The 13020-nt window shown below is 37.9% G+C and overlaps 1 protein-coding gene across 1 annotated transcript in view; it reads right to left on the bottom strand.

Moving 5' to 3' along the window:
* Positions 1 to 13020, bottom strand: part of NALF1 (NALCN channel auxiliary factor 1) — a 490070-nt gene that overhangs the window by 14884 nt on the left and 462166 nt on the right. The gene's annotated exons all lie outside the window — the stretch shown is intronic.

Below are 13020 nucleotides of genomic sequence, written 5' to 3'. Positions count from 1 at the left end.
TGAAAGAAAATTTTGAGAGACTATCACTTGGATAAAACATGCTCTTAACTTTTGATTATCCTCCCACTTCAGAAATAAAAACTCTGGCCAAGTCATTTAAAAGCAGCAGTTACTCAGGGCTAGGCATATGCTATTATTTTATCAGAGTAAACAGATATGTCTCTTAGATGTGCTTTTTTATTAGATACATCCACACACCACACACCCTTGTCTCTGTACCTTATTGTATACAAACTGAGATCCTAACATCATTTGAAGCTGGTCTGGGGAAAACTTATGACAGTAAGTGCAAGAAAGAGTTTAAAACTGGTCTTAGGCCAGCTCTGCCATTTGTATCATCTAGAGCTGAGCTATCAGGTTGCAATAGATGGTGCTGCTTCCCTTCAAATAAAACCTTATCCAGTCCGCCTAGGGTGCCTGAGCACTAACAGCTGTAGACCAGGGGATAAATCTGCAATAATGAGGACCAAGTTCTACATTCAGGACCTAAAAGGAACACATCAAAGATGCTGTCATCTGATGCAGGACCTATGATTATTACAATTATTATAATCATTTAAACAGAAAAGCAAATTAAACATACTGATTTTAGTTTCTTTTGCCTATTATCTTCTGAGCAGTGGTCTTTGTCATAAGAATTAAGATAGCTTTTTGGAAACAGAAAAGTTTCACATGTGATCAGTCATACAAAAATATATTGGACACCAGGCTACGAAGGTGATGAAAAACCTGTGTGACTGAGTATGGAGAGGTTTGCTTGTTTCCCATTTTATTTTCAACTTATCTGTTTTGAAGTACATTATTTAGTAGCTAGATACATGCTATCTGGGTTGTTATATAACACATTTTTCCTCTTTGTATTCATTCAGGATATCTGAAAATCTTAGTAACTACCTTTCCTTTATCACAGGCTGAAAAGCAATATAGTCAACCGATTATTTTCTTTTTTCTTACACCAGTTTTGTGGTTTTTTGGTTTTTTTTGAACTTAGATTACATTTTTAAGCACATAAAGTTCAAAAACTGACACCTGAAAAGAGCAATCTAGCTGAGGGTTTGGTTTGGTTTCAGCATGTTTCATCTCATCAGTTATAATGTTATTAGTGTCAGTAGCAGCTTAAATTGTATAGTTAATTTCAATGTATTAGTCCCAGAATCACAACTTTTATTTTAGCTTGTTTACAGTGGTGACAGGTATGGGTAAGCTTGCTAGGTGATAAAGTGAAGCCTTTATCACTAACATATGGTTTGTGATCATCTCTTTACAGCAGCTTTCCCGTACTGCATTCTGTAAAACAAGCTCTTTTCATAACAAATTCAATTTTAATTGCTTACAAAGGTTTCTTATCCACACTAAAAGATTAATGAGAAGGAAGATTAGGTTGTGTGTGTACTTTTTGTTTTTAAATAAACTTCTAAACAACAAGAGGTTTTCCCAGTGTTGAATATATACTCAACCGCATTTTTAATGCTTCAGGTGCTACATTGGCATTTACAACAATAAAAGAAATAAAGTAAACGTTTTTTTACTTCGATTTAGTCAGTAAGCATAGTCTATTGGTTGGAGACAGGAATGCTGGGTCTGATAACAGATAAATATTCACAGATGTTCCTTCCTGATCACTAACACTATAGACCTGTTTAGTTTTCTCTTCATAGAATAGATCTAACAGTAGCCAGCTGGTTTATGAATCATGTTTGGAAATGTATATCAGATTATAGGCGGTGTATTGAACAGCACACCATACATGGTAACAAGAAAATGTCTAAATCCATGTGTCTACTTAAGTAAAACAGGAAATAAATGTGTATTCAAGAGCAGAAGTAAAAAATGTGATCATAGGCTTCTGTGAACATTTTTGTGTATCCAGTCTCGGTTTGTACACACCACCTTTTTGCTCTGATTCACAGCTCCTCAGTTTTGGCTTAAAATTGCACTTGAACTCCTGTCCATATTTTTAAAGAATGCATGAGTATACCTGTTCCTGAGATCTATTTCTCAGATAAATGCCTTCCATTCTGTATCCTTTTTACTGCAGCCCCTTTCAACCTTGCCTGCAGTCTATATTGAGATTTTTAATATGCTGGTCCCATTTTGCACTGTTTTGGCCAGTAAGGTTACATAGAAACTAAGATTTTCAGAGTTCTGTCTGGATATGAACTTAGGTCATATCCTACTTTTGGTGAGATGCTGTTACTTATCAGCCTTCCTACCCCCATCATGACAAGATACATCTGCAGAATACTGTGAAATGTCCAAGAAATAGTAAGCGAAACCCTCAGGGTATACTGAAAACTAGCCTAGAAGGCAGGAGATGCTGGTCTTCAGCCCTTCCCACAAAGTCTGTCTATTTTTCCAGGTCTTTTTCAGGCCTGAGAACTGTCATGAATGAGCCTGAGTAGCTGGAGGAGTGAACATTATGAGAAACTTTAACACTTTAATTTTTTAGGCTTTGTTTTAACACTTGAGTACTTATAGTGCATCTGTAGTGGAATTTAAAGTCACATCTGGATAAGGAAAACAAAATAGAGCCAGATTGGAGCACTAGAAAAGGTTCGCCCACAGTGCCTAGCTGTTAGCCCACTGCCTCCACAGCTCTACTATTTTCAAGCCAATGTCTGGAAGCAGAAAAATGTATTTTATGACTTCAATGACCAAGCACCCAACACAAATAACCAGCTTCAACGTTTCAAGGAATCAACACTTCACAAGCAAAACAGACACTAAACTGCATTTGCTTGTCAAGTCATTACAGATAAATGGATTCAGAGTTAAAAGAAAGAAAGAAAGGTTGCGTGTGGAGAATTTTGAGAAACTAAAAGAGCACAGTGTGTGCTTTTTTTCTCAGGATATTCAGGAAGAACACTTATTTTTGTCTTTTTTTGTGGGGAATAGCAGCCCAGATATTGTCTCTTTTTAGGACGTTCTGTGTCTCATATCACATGTGAGGTTAGGTAGTGTCTCAGAGTTATTCTTTCTGGTCTTGAAATGCAATCAGGAAGAATTATTAGGTAATATGGTTGCATTATTTGCCTAGAGAGGGGCCAGCAGTTGCTGCCCACAACATGTGCAGTATTTCCAGGTAGAACAGTGCATTGGCTGACCACAGCCCTGGTCATTACATTAGGTGACTTGCAATTGGCTGTGCAACTGCACAAAATTATTTTTTATTGTATGACCAGTATTTATTAAGACTGCAAAAATGATGGGAAGATGAAAGTTGTATTTACTATGCATATATGCCCTCATTCTCTCTCCCTCCCCCTCTTATTCTTGCTCACTCATACATGCACAATACATGTATTTCTACATCACCTAATTTCTATCAAAACAGACTGTGTCGCTTTAATCATCTGAGTCACACTGCAAGAGATGTATCAGTAAAGCAGAATAGAAAAGTTCAGTCAGTTTCATTCTCTACGTCCGCCAATTCTTCATAGCTTTCAAGAGGTGAATTCAGCTCTCTTCTGCCCCTTCCCCCACCATTTCTGACTGCTGTTGCCATCACAGTTCTTAATGAACAGTGTGAAATTTTCAGGAGGTACTTACTTTAGCTATTCTGCATGAAAATGATTTTTTTTTTTTTCTCACTGAACAAAAATTTGATTACTGGCTAGGTTGTCAAAATAGTAATACAAAAGGAAACCTAGAAAATATCAAATAGCTCTTACTGTGTAGCTGTGGAGGATGGTGGGAGGGAAAGAAAGTAGGCAGAGAGAAGTCACAACAGAAACCATCTCTCAAAATAGTAAATTTTCTGAATCAAAATAAATTTTAATTGCATTGCTCTGATGCTTTGCAACCATATTCATTCCTTGGTATGAAAATTAAGTCTTCCGAGAACAACTTAATTTCATCTACCAGTTGAAAAGGAAGAGTCCCCTCATGAACTTCAGAGGCATTCTGTACACTGAAATTTTCAACCACATCAGGAAATCGTACATTATTGAGATAAAGGAGTTAACAGTATTGCTCTGAGACAGTGTGATATGATTCCAGCTCAGCTTCTCCCAAAGCCTGTGTATTTTGAGTTAATTCTGCAGTCTTTATGTATACTGAGGAGTACCTCAGGCTGTGACTGAATAATCAATTGATTTTTCCAAGAATATTCGTGGAATCACTTATTACGTAAACTGAGTTATTTCAGCAGAACTGGATGCAGATACATAATTCATTAAAAAAAAATCTGGGTTGTAGAATAGTGATGTGGCCTTCAAGTTTTGCTGCGTTCTACCCCAGTGGTCCCCAGCCCACCCTGAATCATTGAATAAGCTGTGAATAAGCTATGTCTGGAGAGCAAAAACCTTCTTTTCCTGTCAGCCTCAGCTTTAGCATATGATTTTCTGTAACCAAAAACAACCTTAAAGTTTCTAGTATGCAACATACTGCCTATATGCAATGGGTGATGTCTACTACACGCTTAATCTCCTTCTGATTCATAGTTATGAATGTATGAACTATGTAAAAGCATTATAAGTGCATTTAAAATTAGAGCATATGTTTATGTCCCATGTTTTGCATTTTTTCTACTCTCGGTGAATTGTTGTTTCTGTGTGGTATTACTGTAATCAATGACGTTGTCTCTTCTAGGGTTTCCATCTCAACCTTTCTATGAAACATTTTTAAAGCATCTACTTCAGCCTAACGTCCTTTATTCCATTTTAGTCTGTTTTAGTATTCTACAGCCGTAAAGGGTAGGATCACCAGGTATACCAGGGACTTAAAAATACTAGTAGTTGTCTTCATGTTTTCAATAACAGAGTTGTAGAAAAGCTACTTGTGAAGGCTGGAAAACTTCTAAGCCTTTGCTTACCCAAATAAAGATAACTACTCATCACTCAGAACTGTACCTGAGCATTAGTCAGGCAAAGAGGAATATATCAAACAATATATACAGGAAATAAGGGGATGAGATCTTAATGTAATTACAGGTTTCATGCTGTGGTGGTGTGCTCCCCTCCCTCCATCTTGACCTAGCAACAAACAACTGTATTTGGCTCAAAGTGGATTCGGGAGTTTGACTTGCGCAGCACACCTATGGTCTAACAAGCAAACCAGCTGAGTGCTGCCCTGGGTGAGGCGGGGGCCTCACGACCTGGTGCTGCTTCAGGGAAGGCCGGGAAGACCGCCGCACATCTGTGATCATGGATCTGTCTGTAATGAATCCTCCCTGCTCCATGGTGAACCATCGGTCCCCACTGACCTTCCAGAATTGATACCTTGCTAAGGGCCAACTGGCACACAATAATTTACTTAGTCCCACCTCACCATGTGTATAAAATCTGACATTTTAGAATGCTCTTATTTTGAGTACGTGATCTTGAACTACTGGATGGTTTTACGGGCCAGAACGTCCCTCCTCCCCAAGCAGGGACACCTTTTTGGTAAGATTTGTGCCTCCGACTACGTCAGATGTTACCCAGGACCGTATTTTTAATAAAAATGCTGAACTCTTAACTCAAGCTTGATTTTTTCAGTAAGCGCATTTACCAATGGCAATTCTGAACTTGTTATATGTTGCCTTAATAAATCATCTATTTTTTCAACTTTGTGAAAGTGTTTCAGTGAAAGTCATGAAGCTGGGCTCTGAAAGGTAAACATTGACTCTGATGAGTGGCTGTACGTATAAATCTTTGGACCTAAAACCACTGCCCCAGTCCGAGACAAAGATTTGATTTAGTTGCACCTAGACTCCTTTCTGAGAAGGAGTTTAGAAAGCAAGGGGATCCCTTCCAAACCTTGTGACTCAGTGGGAGGGCTGTGTCTCTATACCCCCATGTCGTTGTCCTCCATCCCACCCCGAACCCTGGACATACAATCCTTTAGATCTAAAACAATTGACCAAGTCTGAGACTAGGACTGGTTCTAGCCACCCTTACACTCCTTTCTGAAAGCAAGGAGACCCTTTCTGAACCTCGTGACTCAATGGGAGGGCTGTCTGCCCCCCACCTCCCCTGGCCTCTTGTCAGACTTTTAACATAACACATGCCAGTGATGAGGGGACCCCAGAAAAGCATGCCTGTGTCCTCCTGTGACAAAGCTTTTGCTGTAAAATTCACTTTAAATCTTATGCATGCTGTACAGCAGAGAAGTAATAGCTACTGTCACCTACCAACTAATGTACTGTCTGTGCAGTGCAGTCTCTAAAAGGCTTTTTGTATTTGGATCACCAGGGTATTATGTGTTGGTCTGAGTGACAGCGCATCTTCTTTAAGAAACACTTGGGTCAATCTCAGTGTCTGCTTTGTGCATCAGAACCTGAGATATCACGTTGAACAAGCAGAGATGTCTTTTAGATAGCTTACAAGTGTATTTTATATAGACTATACAACTAAAATAAAGATGGCTAACTGGTACAAGACCTGATTAAGTCTGACAAGTAGCGTTACATATGTGAACTCCCCCAGGAACTTTGTCAGTTTGAGCAGTAAGGGCTGTCTGACTTCAGGAAGGCTGCATTTTTGCATGTGTACTATGGAATAAAAATCAGCTCTTACAGAGAACCTTCTACCCATGAGAGCTGGTGGTGTTTCCCTTCTGCTGGCCTTCATTCCCATTCCCGTTCTGAGACTGTGGGCTGCCTCAGGACAGGACTAGCTAAGCACACACATAGCACGGCAATAGTGACTAAATAGGAGGGATCAATCCTCCATAACATATCTTTGCCAATGAGTCAGTGGTACCATCAGGTGATTAATGTTCTTCAGTACATTCAGTAGAAAACATATAACAAGTGGCTTTCAAATATGTGGGTTGCTGATAAGTTATTTCACAGAAACAGATTTTCAGTGGATGCAAGTTTTTTTAAAAAAGATATAATTTTCATTTTATTTCAACACTATAAAAATCAAGCAGTTTTGGTGGGGAAATATTATTCAATAAGGTTCAAACATTTATTTCCAGATAAACTATTGTCATTCTGTTTATACAGCCAAAGATAGATCATAAAATATTCACTGAAATACATATCACACTTTTCTATTTTATTACAGCAATATTGGCTCAAAGCTGCTCTGCTTTTTAAAGAAGTTGCTTCGTACCTGCACACATACCCACCATTATTTTTTTCCCCTGGAGAAGTCTGGTTTTGCTTTTGATTTTTGTGAGTCTTTTTTTTTTTTTTTTCTTTTAAGTCTGATGCAGATAGAATGCAAATTAAAAATCTGACCTTCCTGTAGAACAGACATCATATTTTCCATTTTTTCTATTCTACATGTGTTTTTTAAATTCCTAGTGTTAAAAGACTGCACCAGGAAATGAGAATGTCTGTTTCATATTATGGAAACTTATGCTTGAAAATTACTGTAATTTGGGAACAAACATCTGTCTGGTGGCTATTTTAACCTTTTATTTTATTTATATTTTATTATAATGAATACTTTCTGTATCTGCATGGATGGAAGATCATAAAATAAATATTTTAATATTTTTGAAGAAGTTCTTGAGGCTAGTGAATGCAAACTATTGTATTAAGAGACAAAAACTTTTTTGTGTTTCCTAAATGATGATAAATTAAATATGTTAACTTGTTTCCTTCCCTATTTTACCTATTATATGAATAATTCAATTTGAAAGACACACGTTATTTTATTTGAAGATAGAGGAATGGTAAACCAAGGTTGAAATTCATTTGCTAGAACATTGTCGATCTTAGCTTCAGTTCATATACTACATAACAAGATTTCTTTTAAACAAATACAAATGAGAGAAATGACAAGCTGCTCTGATCACATCTTTGTTGCTTATATTGAAAAAGACAACCAGAAATATGCAGCTATGCCAGCTTCTAATACAAATATATTTCTTTGATTACGGAGAAGTTACTGCAAAGGAGATAGCATCAATGTCTCACTGTCACTTTGGTAATCTTAAAGAGAAATTAGACACAGATATGGAAGAGGTCTGTAATGTTCCTGTCTGCCAACATAAATTAAGCTTCTGCAAGGAACAGATGTGCAAAAAGCAGGTCCACCAGTCCTATCTTTCTGGTGATTAGACATCTATTCAACTGGGGTCACCACAATAATTAACTTCACTGTTGTTTTATAATAACCTAAACCTGAACTCATCTGTATCAGAATTCAGCCTTAGTTCTTACTTAGTATTGCAAAGAAACTTTATTTTGAAGATGATAAACATCCCTTTGGGTGAGCTTAAAGGAAATTGAAAATTAAATATCTCATTACAGAAATAAGTAGTCTGGTATAAAGTAAAAAGGGGTCACTAGCTTTTGATTTTGTGAGTTTAATAATACTCCACTTAGTCAGATACTATATTAAAGTGTTCAAACTATGAAAACACAATAAATTAATAATCTTTAAAGTGCCTGATCAGCTTCCTTGGAAGGTCTTAAGACCACTGACTTCCAGTCAGTTTGCAATGGGCTGGGGCCTGTTTTAAAGTATTACAGTCTGTTCCAAAAATACATCTGAATTCATGAACCGAGCAACCTGTCAAGGCTGGAAAGTCTTTGTGTACAACTCTGTTCTCCATCACTTTTAAAGTGATGGTAGTCTGTATAAATCAGTTCAACATGACATTATTCAAAGATTGATACTGCTGACTACCAGTGTATGCAGGAGGCCAGGAGAGTCTCTCTCTTTACATTCTCCGCTTCCTAAAATTAAGGACCTGATATTTTCTGCCTACAAGGCAGTTCTATCTGTTGTTCAGAAGAAACAATCCCTTGTGGGCCCAGAGAGTCTTCAATCAACTTGCAACAGCTGCTGCAGATTCCTGGCAGATGAAGGGACTTGTCATAGGCTGATATAAACAAACACAGAGAAATGGTTTTCTGTGCCTCAAATGTCTCTTCCCATTTGGAATTATAACCTCTTTAAACATAAGACTTATTCAGCTTTGGTGCTGAATTTTCATCTTGATCATGCAGGCTGAGAAGTTCTCTGCCTATATCCAAGCAAGCATCTGAAGATTCAGTAAATAAGATTACAAAAACTAAAGACAAGGAGCCAATGAATCCAGAACAAATAAGAAAATTAAGGCACTAGGGACAACACAAAGACTTTAGAACAGGCTCGCAGGCCAGATACAGCCCCCCAGGGTCCTCAATCCAGCCCCTGGTATTTACAGACACATCCCCCCCACCCTCCCCCAACCCCCGCCGGGGGTTGCGGGGGGGAAACCAAGCATCTGCAGATGACTGCCTGCCACTTCATCTGCGCGCCGGCACCCTGTTTAAAAAGTTTGAGGACCCCTGCTTTAGAATCTGAAATCTATTCAAAAAGAAAAAAAACCCCAACAACCCAGAACTCATAACAATGGAGGGAGCCTGTCACAGTGTAGGCTCTATTAATGATATTATTTGTATCACTGACGCAAGTTTACCCTAATCATGGTCATTTGAAATTAATTAGAAGAACTTTTTCATGTTGTAAACTATCTAGAGGCAAAGTAGATTGGCCTTACTCTTTTCTCTAGACATTTCTGAATGCAGGAACAGAGCTGGAGAAACCACTGCACTATTCTTCGTTGTTACACTCAATTTCCTCAAGTTGTGCTACCTTTTCCCCATACATTTAATGTATGGATTGTCATTAAAACCCCAGAGTTGTGTTCTCTTATGGTGTTGGAGTGAGACATCCTGATATCCAAAGACGGTGAGTGCCTGAGCTTAAAAGCAGCTCCCGGGGAAAGGAGACAAATTTTCCATTCTCACAGTTTTTTTCTCACACAGCTCTGGTTTGAGGCCACACAGCTGCACCAAAAGCTGGCTTGATCCCAGGTAGCCAAACCTTGCCTGGATGGGTGTATATGCAGGGGTGAGGGGCGGGGAGGTGGGGAAATATATGGGAGTATTTATATGACATTGCAGTTGGAGCCATGATGGCTTGTGATCATGCATTTAATAAATCCTATTTTCTGGGAGAGCACAATAAGGTCTCCAAAGAGCTCACCTATAGGCTCAATAATAAGCTCACCCAAGAGCAGATGTCCCAAGTGAGGAGTTTCCCCACTCTGGTGTGGCTCTGCAAGTGATGAGACATTTGCTGCAGCAGAATGAAGCTTGCTGTCACAAGTGATTACAGAGCAACAGGACAACTTGCACATACCTTTGGCCGTTTCACCTGCCAGTCTGCTAATCACCAGCACAGAGACTGCAACACAATCTTCTCACCTCTGAATTCCCAGAGGAGTTGGAGGCAGAGTTTACATAAAGATCTGGGCAAACTGTCTGCGGTTAGGCCCGCAGTGACAGCTCATGTCTATAAGTTCGGCGTTCAGGGCTCTTACACCATATAATACAGTATTCATGAGGATTCAATCTTTTAACCACTTTAGGAAACCTGTGTTACTTTTTTCCCTTTTTTTTTTTCTTTTTGTTCTGTGTTTTCTGTTTTCTCTGTATAATCTCCCCATAATATAGTTTGAGAAGTCTTTTGAAAGCTAGTGTATATGTTGTTTACCAGCATACAAATCCCATCATGCCTCTGAAGTTTATACTTCATCAGCAGACTTACAGTTTGCTGGCTGTCTTTGAACTTTTCTTTTTATATATTAACCCTCCCACTACTGGGTTCACTTTGGAGAGAAATTGAGGTGTATTCTTGATACTTTCTACTACATTTACTCATGTATAAAGATCAGTAAACCAAATTTAAGATATATAAGACCCTATGCAATTATTCAAGCACTATAGTCATGTACTGTGTCATACATGTAGACAGAGATGGCTGATTCAGGTGAACACTAAATTAAATTTTTTTCAGGTAAATTCTCTACTATTAAGAGCAATGTTGGAAGCACAAATTATTGCCAGATACCCTTGCTGACATTCAGAGCATAAAGTAGAATTTTTCAAGCACTGTCAATACTAGAACTGCTAATTCAAATACTTAGATTTATCAGGTTTTGCCACTTAAAATCTAACACATCTTTTATATCCCCTGAACTTGTTTTGGCTCTTTACCAGTTTAATCCACTTGATCTTGATTATTGGTTGATTATAGGGAACAAATAAAAAGATGAGATATTGATTTGTGATTCTTCTGAAGACAAGACAGATCTGTGTCTTCTACCTGATTTTGTGTGCCAGACCAGTGGTGATGTCTCCTACAGAGTGCAAGAGGGGCTCCATATGGCTCTTATCAGAGTAGTATGAGATAGATATCAACCAGAGAAACCTTTAGTCTCAGGGCATGAGATTTGAGACTTGGTAGTAGAAAACAAGCCTCAAGGGCTTTTGGATGATGGGATTAGTGCACAGTAATCAGCTACTGGTAATGATGGTCTGCAGTCTTGAGGAGCTCATAGACTGCACAGTTGTTCACTGTTCAACAGTGAGAATGGTGAGATCACAAGCAAATCATGGGTGCAGAATTTAAAGCTGTTAAACAGGCAAATAAAAACATTAACTTTCATTATCTCTGAAACAAAGAATCTTACTAGGATATCTGATAGAATGTATAAAAGCTTTTATTTTGCTCATGTGGAGCATGTTTCCTTCACTCAGTTGTAAGAAGATGTGAATAATACAGTTCTTTTAACTTCTTATCTATTTCCATTCTTTTTTTTCCCTCATTTCTTAACCTGCTTTTCTGAAATGCAAAAGCTTGTTTATTTTCCCCAGTCCTTTCCTGTGTTAGCAGTGGTCTAACATTCTCATGCCTGGATGCCTCACGGTTCTTGGCACGAAAAAATAGGTCTAATTCCTTCGAACCTTGTTGTTCTTCCAGACCTTGTTGTTCTTCCAGAGTTTCCAAAGAAGTTCCAGGAATGTCTCAGTGATTCCAGCATGAAAGGGCCAGCTTTCAGCATTACTATAAGTTTCTGCTTAAGAAATAGCTAATTTTAATAATATGCCCAATGTATATGATGCTTCTTATCTTCAGAGTGCCTAATATTGGGATCAGTTCTGTATGCCTAGTCCAGGGAAAAAGCTTTTGTTTTATGGCAGACTCTTGGGGCTAGCTGAGATGGAAATTACAAGACAGGTCACATTATGTACCATTTTCAGCTAATAAAAAAAAAGACATCTAATTGTATGATGAGTGTGATACTACTCTGTGAGTGGCTGCACTAGCAATTATCTCCATAAAGGGTAATAATGCTTGTTTTTCCTTTGCCAGATTTCCACCACCTTTAATACTATCAAATCTAAAATATATGTTTTTATCTGAAATACCATAATGCTTTCACTGCTTGATGCAGTGCTTTGGTGGGAAACTGAATAAAACATTGCATCATAATGTACAGTGTTTGCTATAAATTTATTTCTATTTGATCCTGTTGGATTGTATGATGCTATCTCAATTTTCAGGCATTTTGCCTAAATGTCTATATTATTATTATATATTAGACATTGATATCAATTTACTTACAGTTAAAACGTGCCTTAGAGGCAACCTGTTAACTGCTATCTTACGGAGAATCAGGTGATTTTGTGCTCAGCATCTTTCATATTACATTTGTATTCCTTTCCTGATGGGTATGCAATAATGATATCCAAAAAGATACTGTGTCTTCCACAGCAATATTCTGGAATAGTTATGCACAAATGAAAAAAGATGACCTTGTAAGAAATGCACTAAATCAGTACCACATTATTTTTATGGCATTATAGGTATTTAATTTTTCCATCACGATAACATGTTTGTCCTCTCCTCCTTTTCATAAAGGATTGCCTGAGTTATGCAAAACTGATATTTCTGCAAGATGTTGTAAAAGGAACTCTCTCGCTGAACAAAAATGTTCTTTGCTCTCAGATTTTCAAAAATTTACCTCACTGCAGTTTTTCTTAGGTGATTTCATGTGCTACCTGGGATCAAATTGGAATGTAACTATCTGCTGACACATCTAACAATTTGCATAGGTCAGTAACATCAGAAAAAATATTGAGATGCAGGGTTTTGCCCTTTGAATTTACTTTCATTTGTTGTTGCTACAGCTTGTTCAGCAAATAGAAGACAATGCTGGAAGACTACAAAAAAACTTGAGAATAAAACACCAGACCTACTACCAAAAATTATATAGCCTGTCATTAAGAAAAGCTAATAGGTTAGA

The sequence above is a fragment of the Falco peregrinus genome, chromosome 4 (assembly GCF_023634155.1).
Source record: "Falco peregrinus isolate bFalPer1 chromosome 4, bFalPer1.pri, whole genome shotgun sequence".
NCBI classification, from domain to species: Eukaryota; Metazoa; Chordata; class Aves; order Falconiformes; family Falconidae; genus Falco; species Falco peregrinus.
The sequence above is the reverse complement of the archived record's forward strand: the minus strand, read 5'-3'. Positions and strand labels throughout refer to the sequence as shown.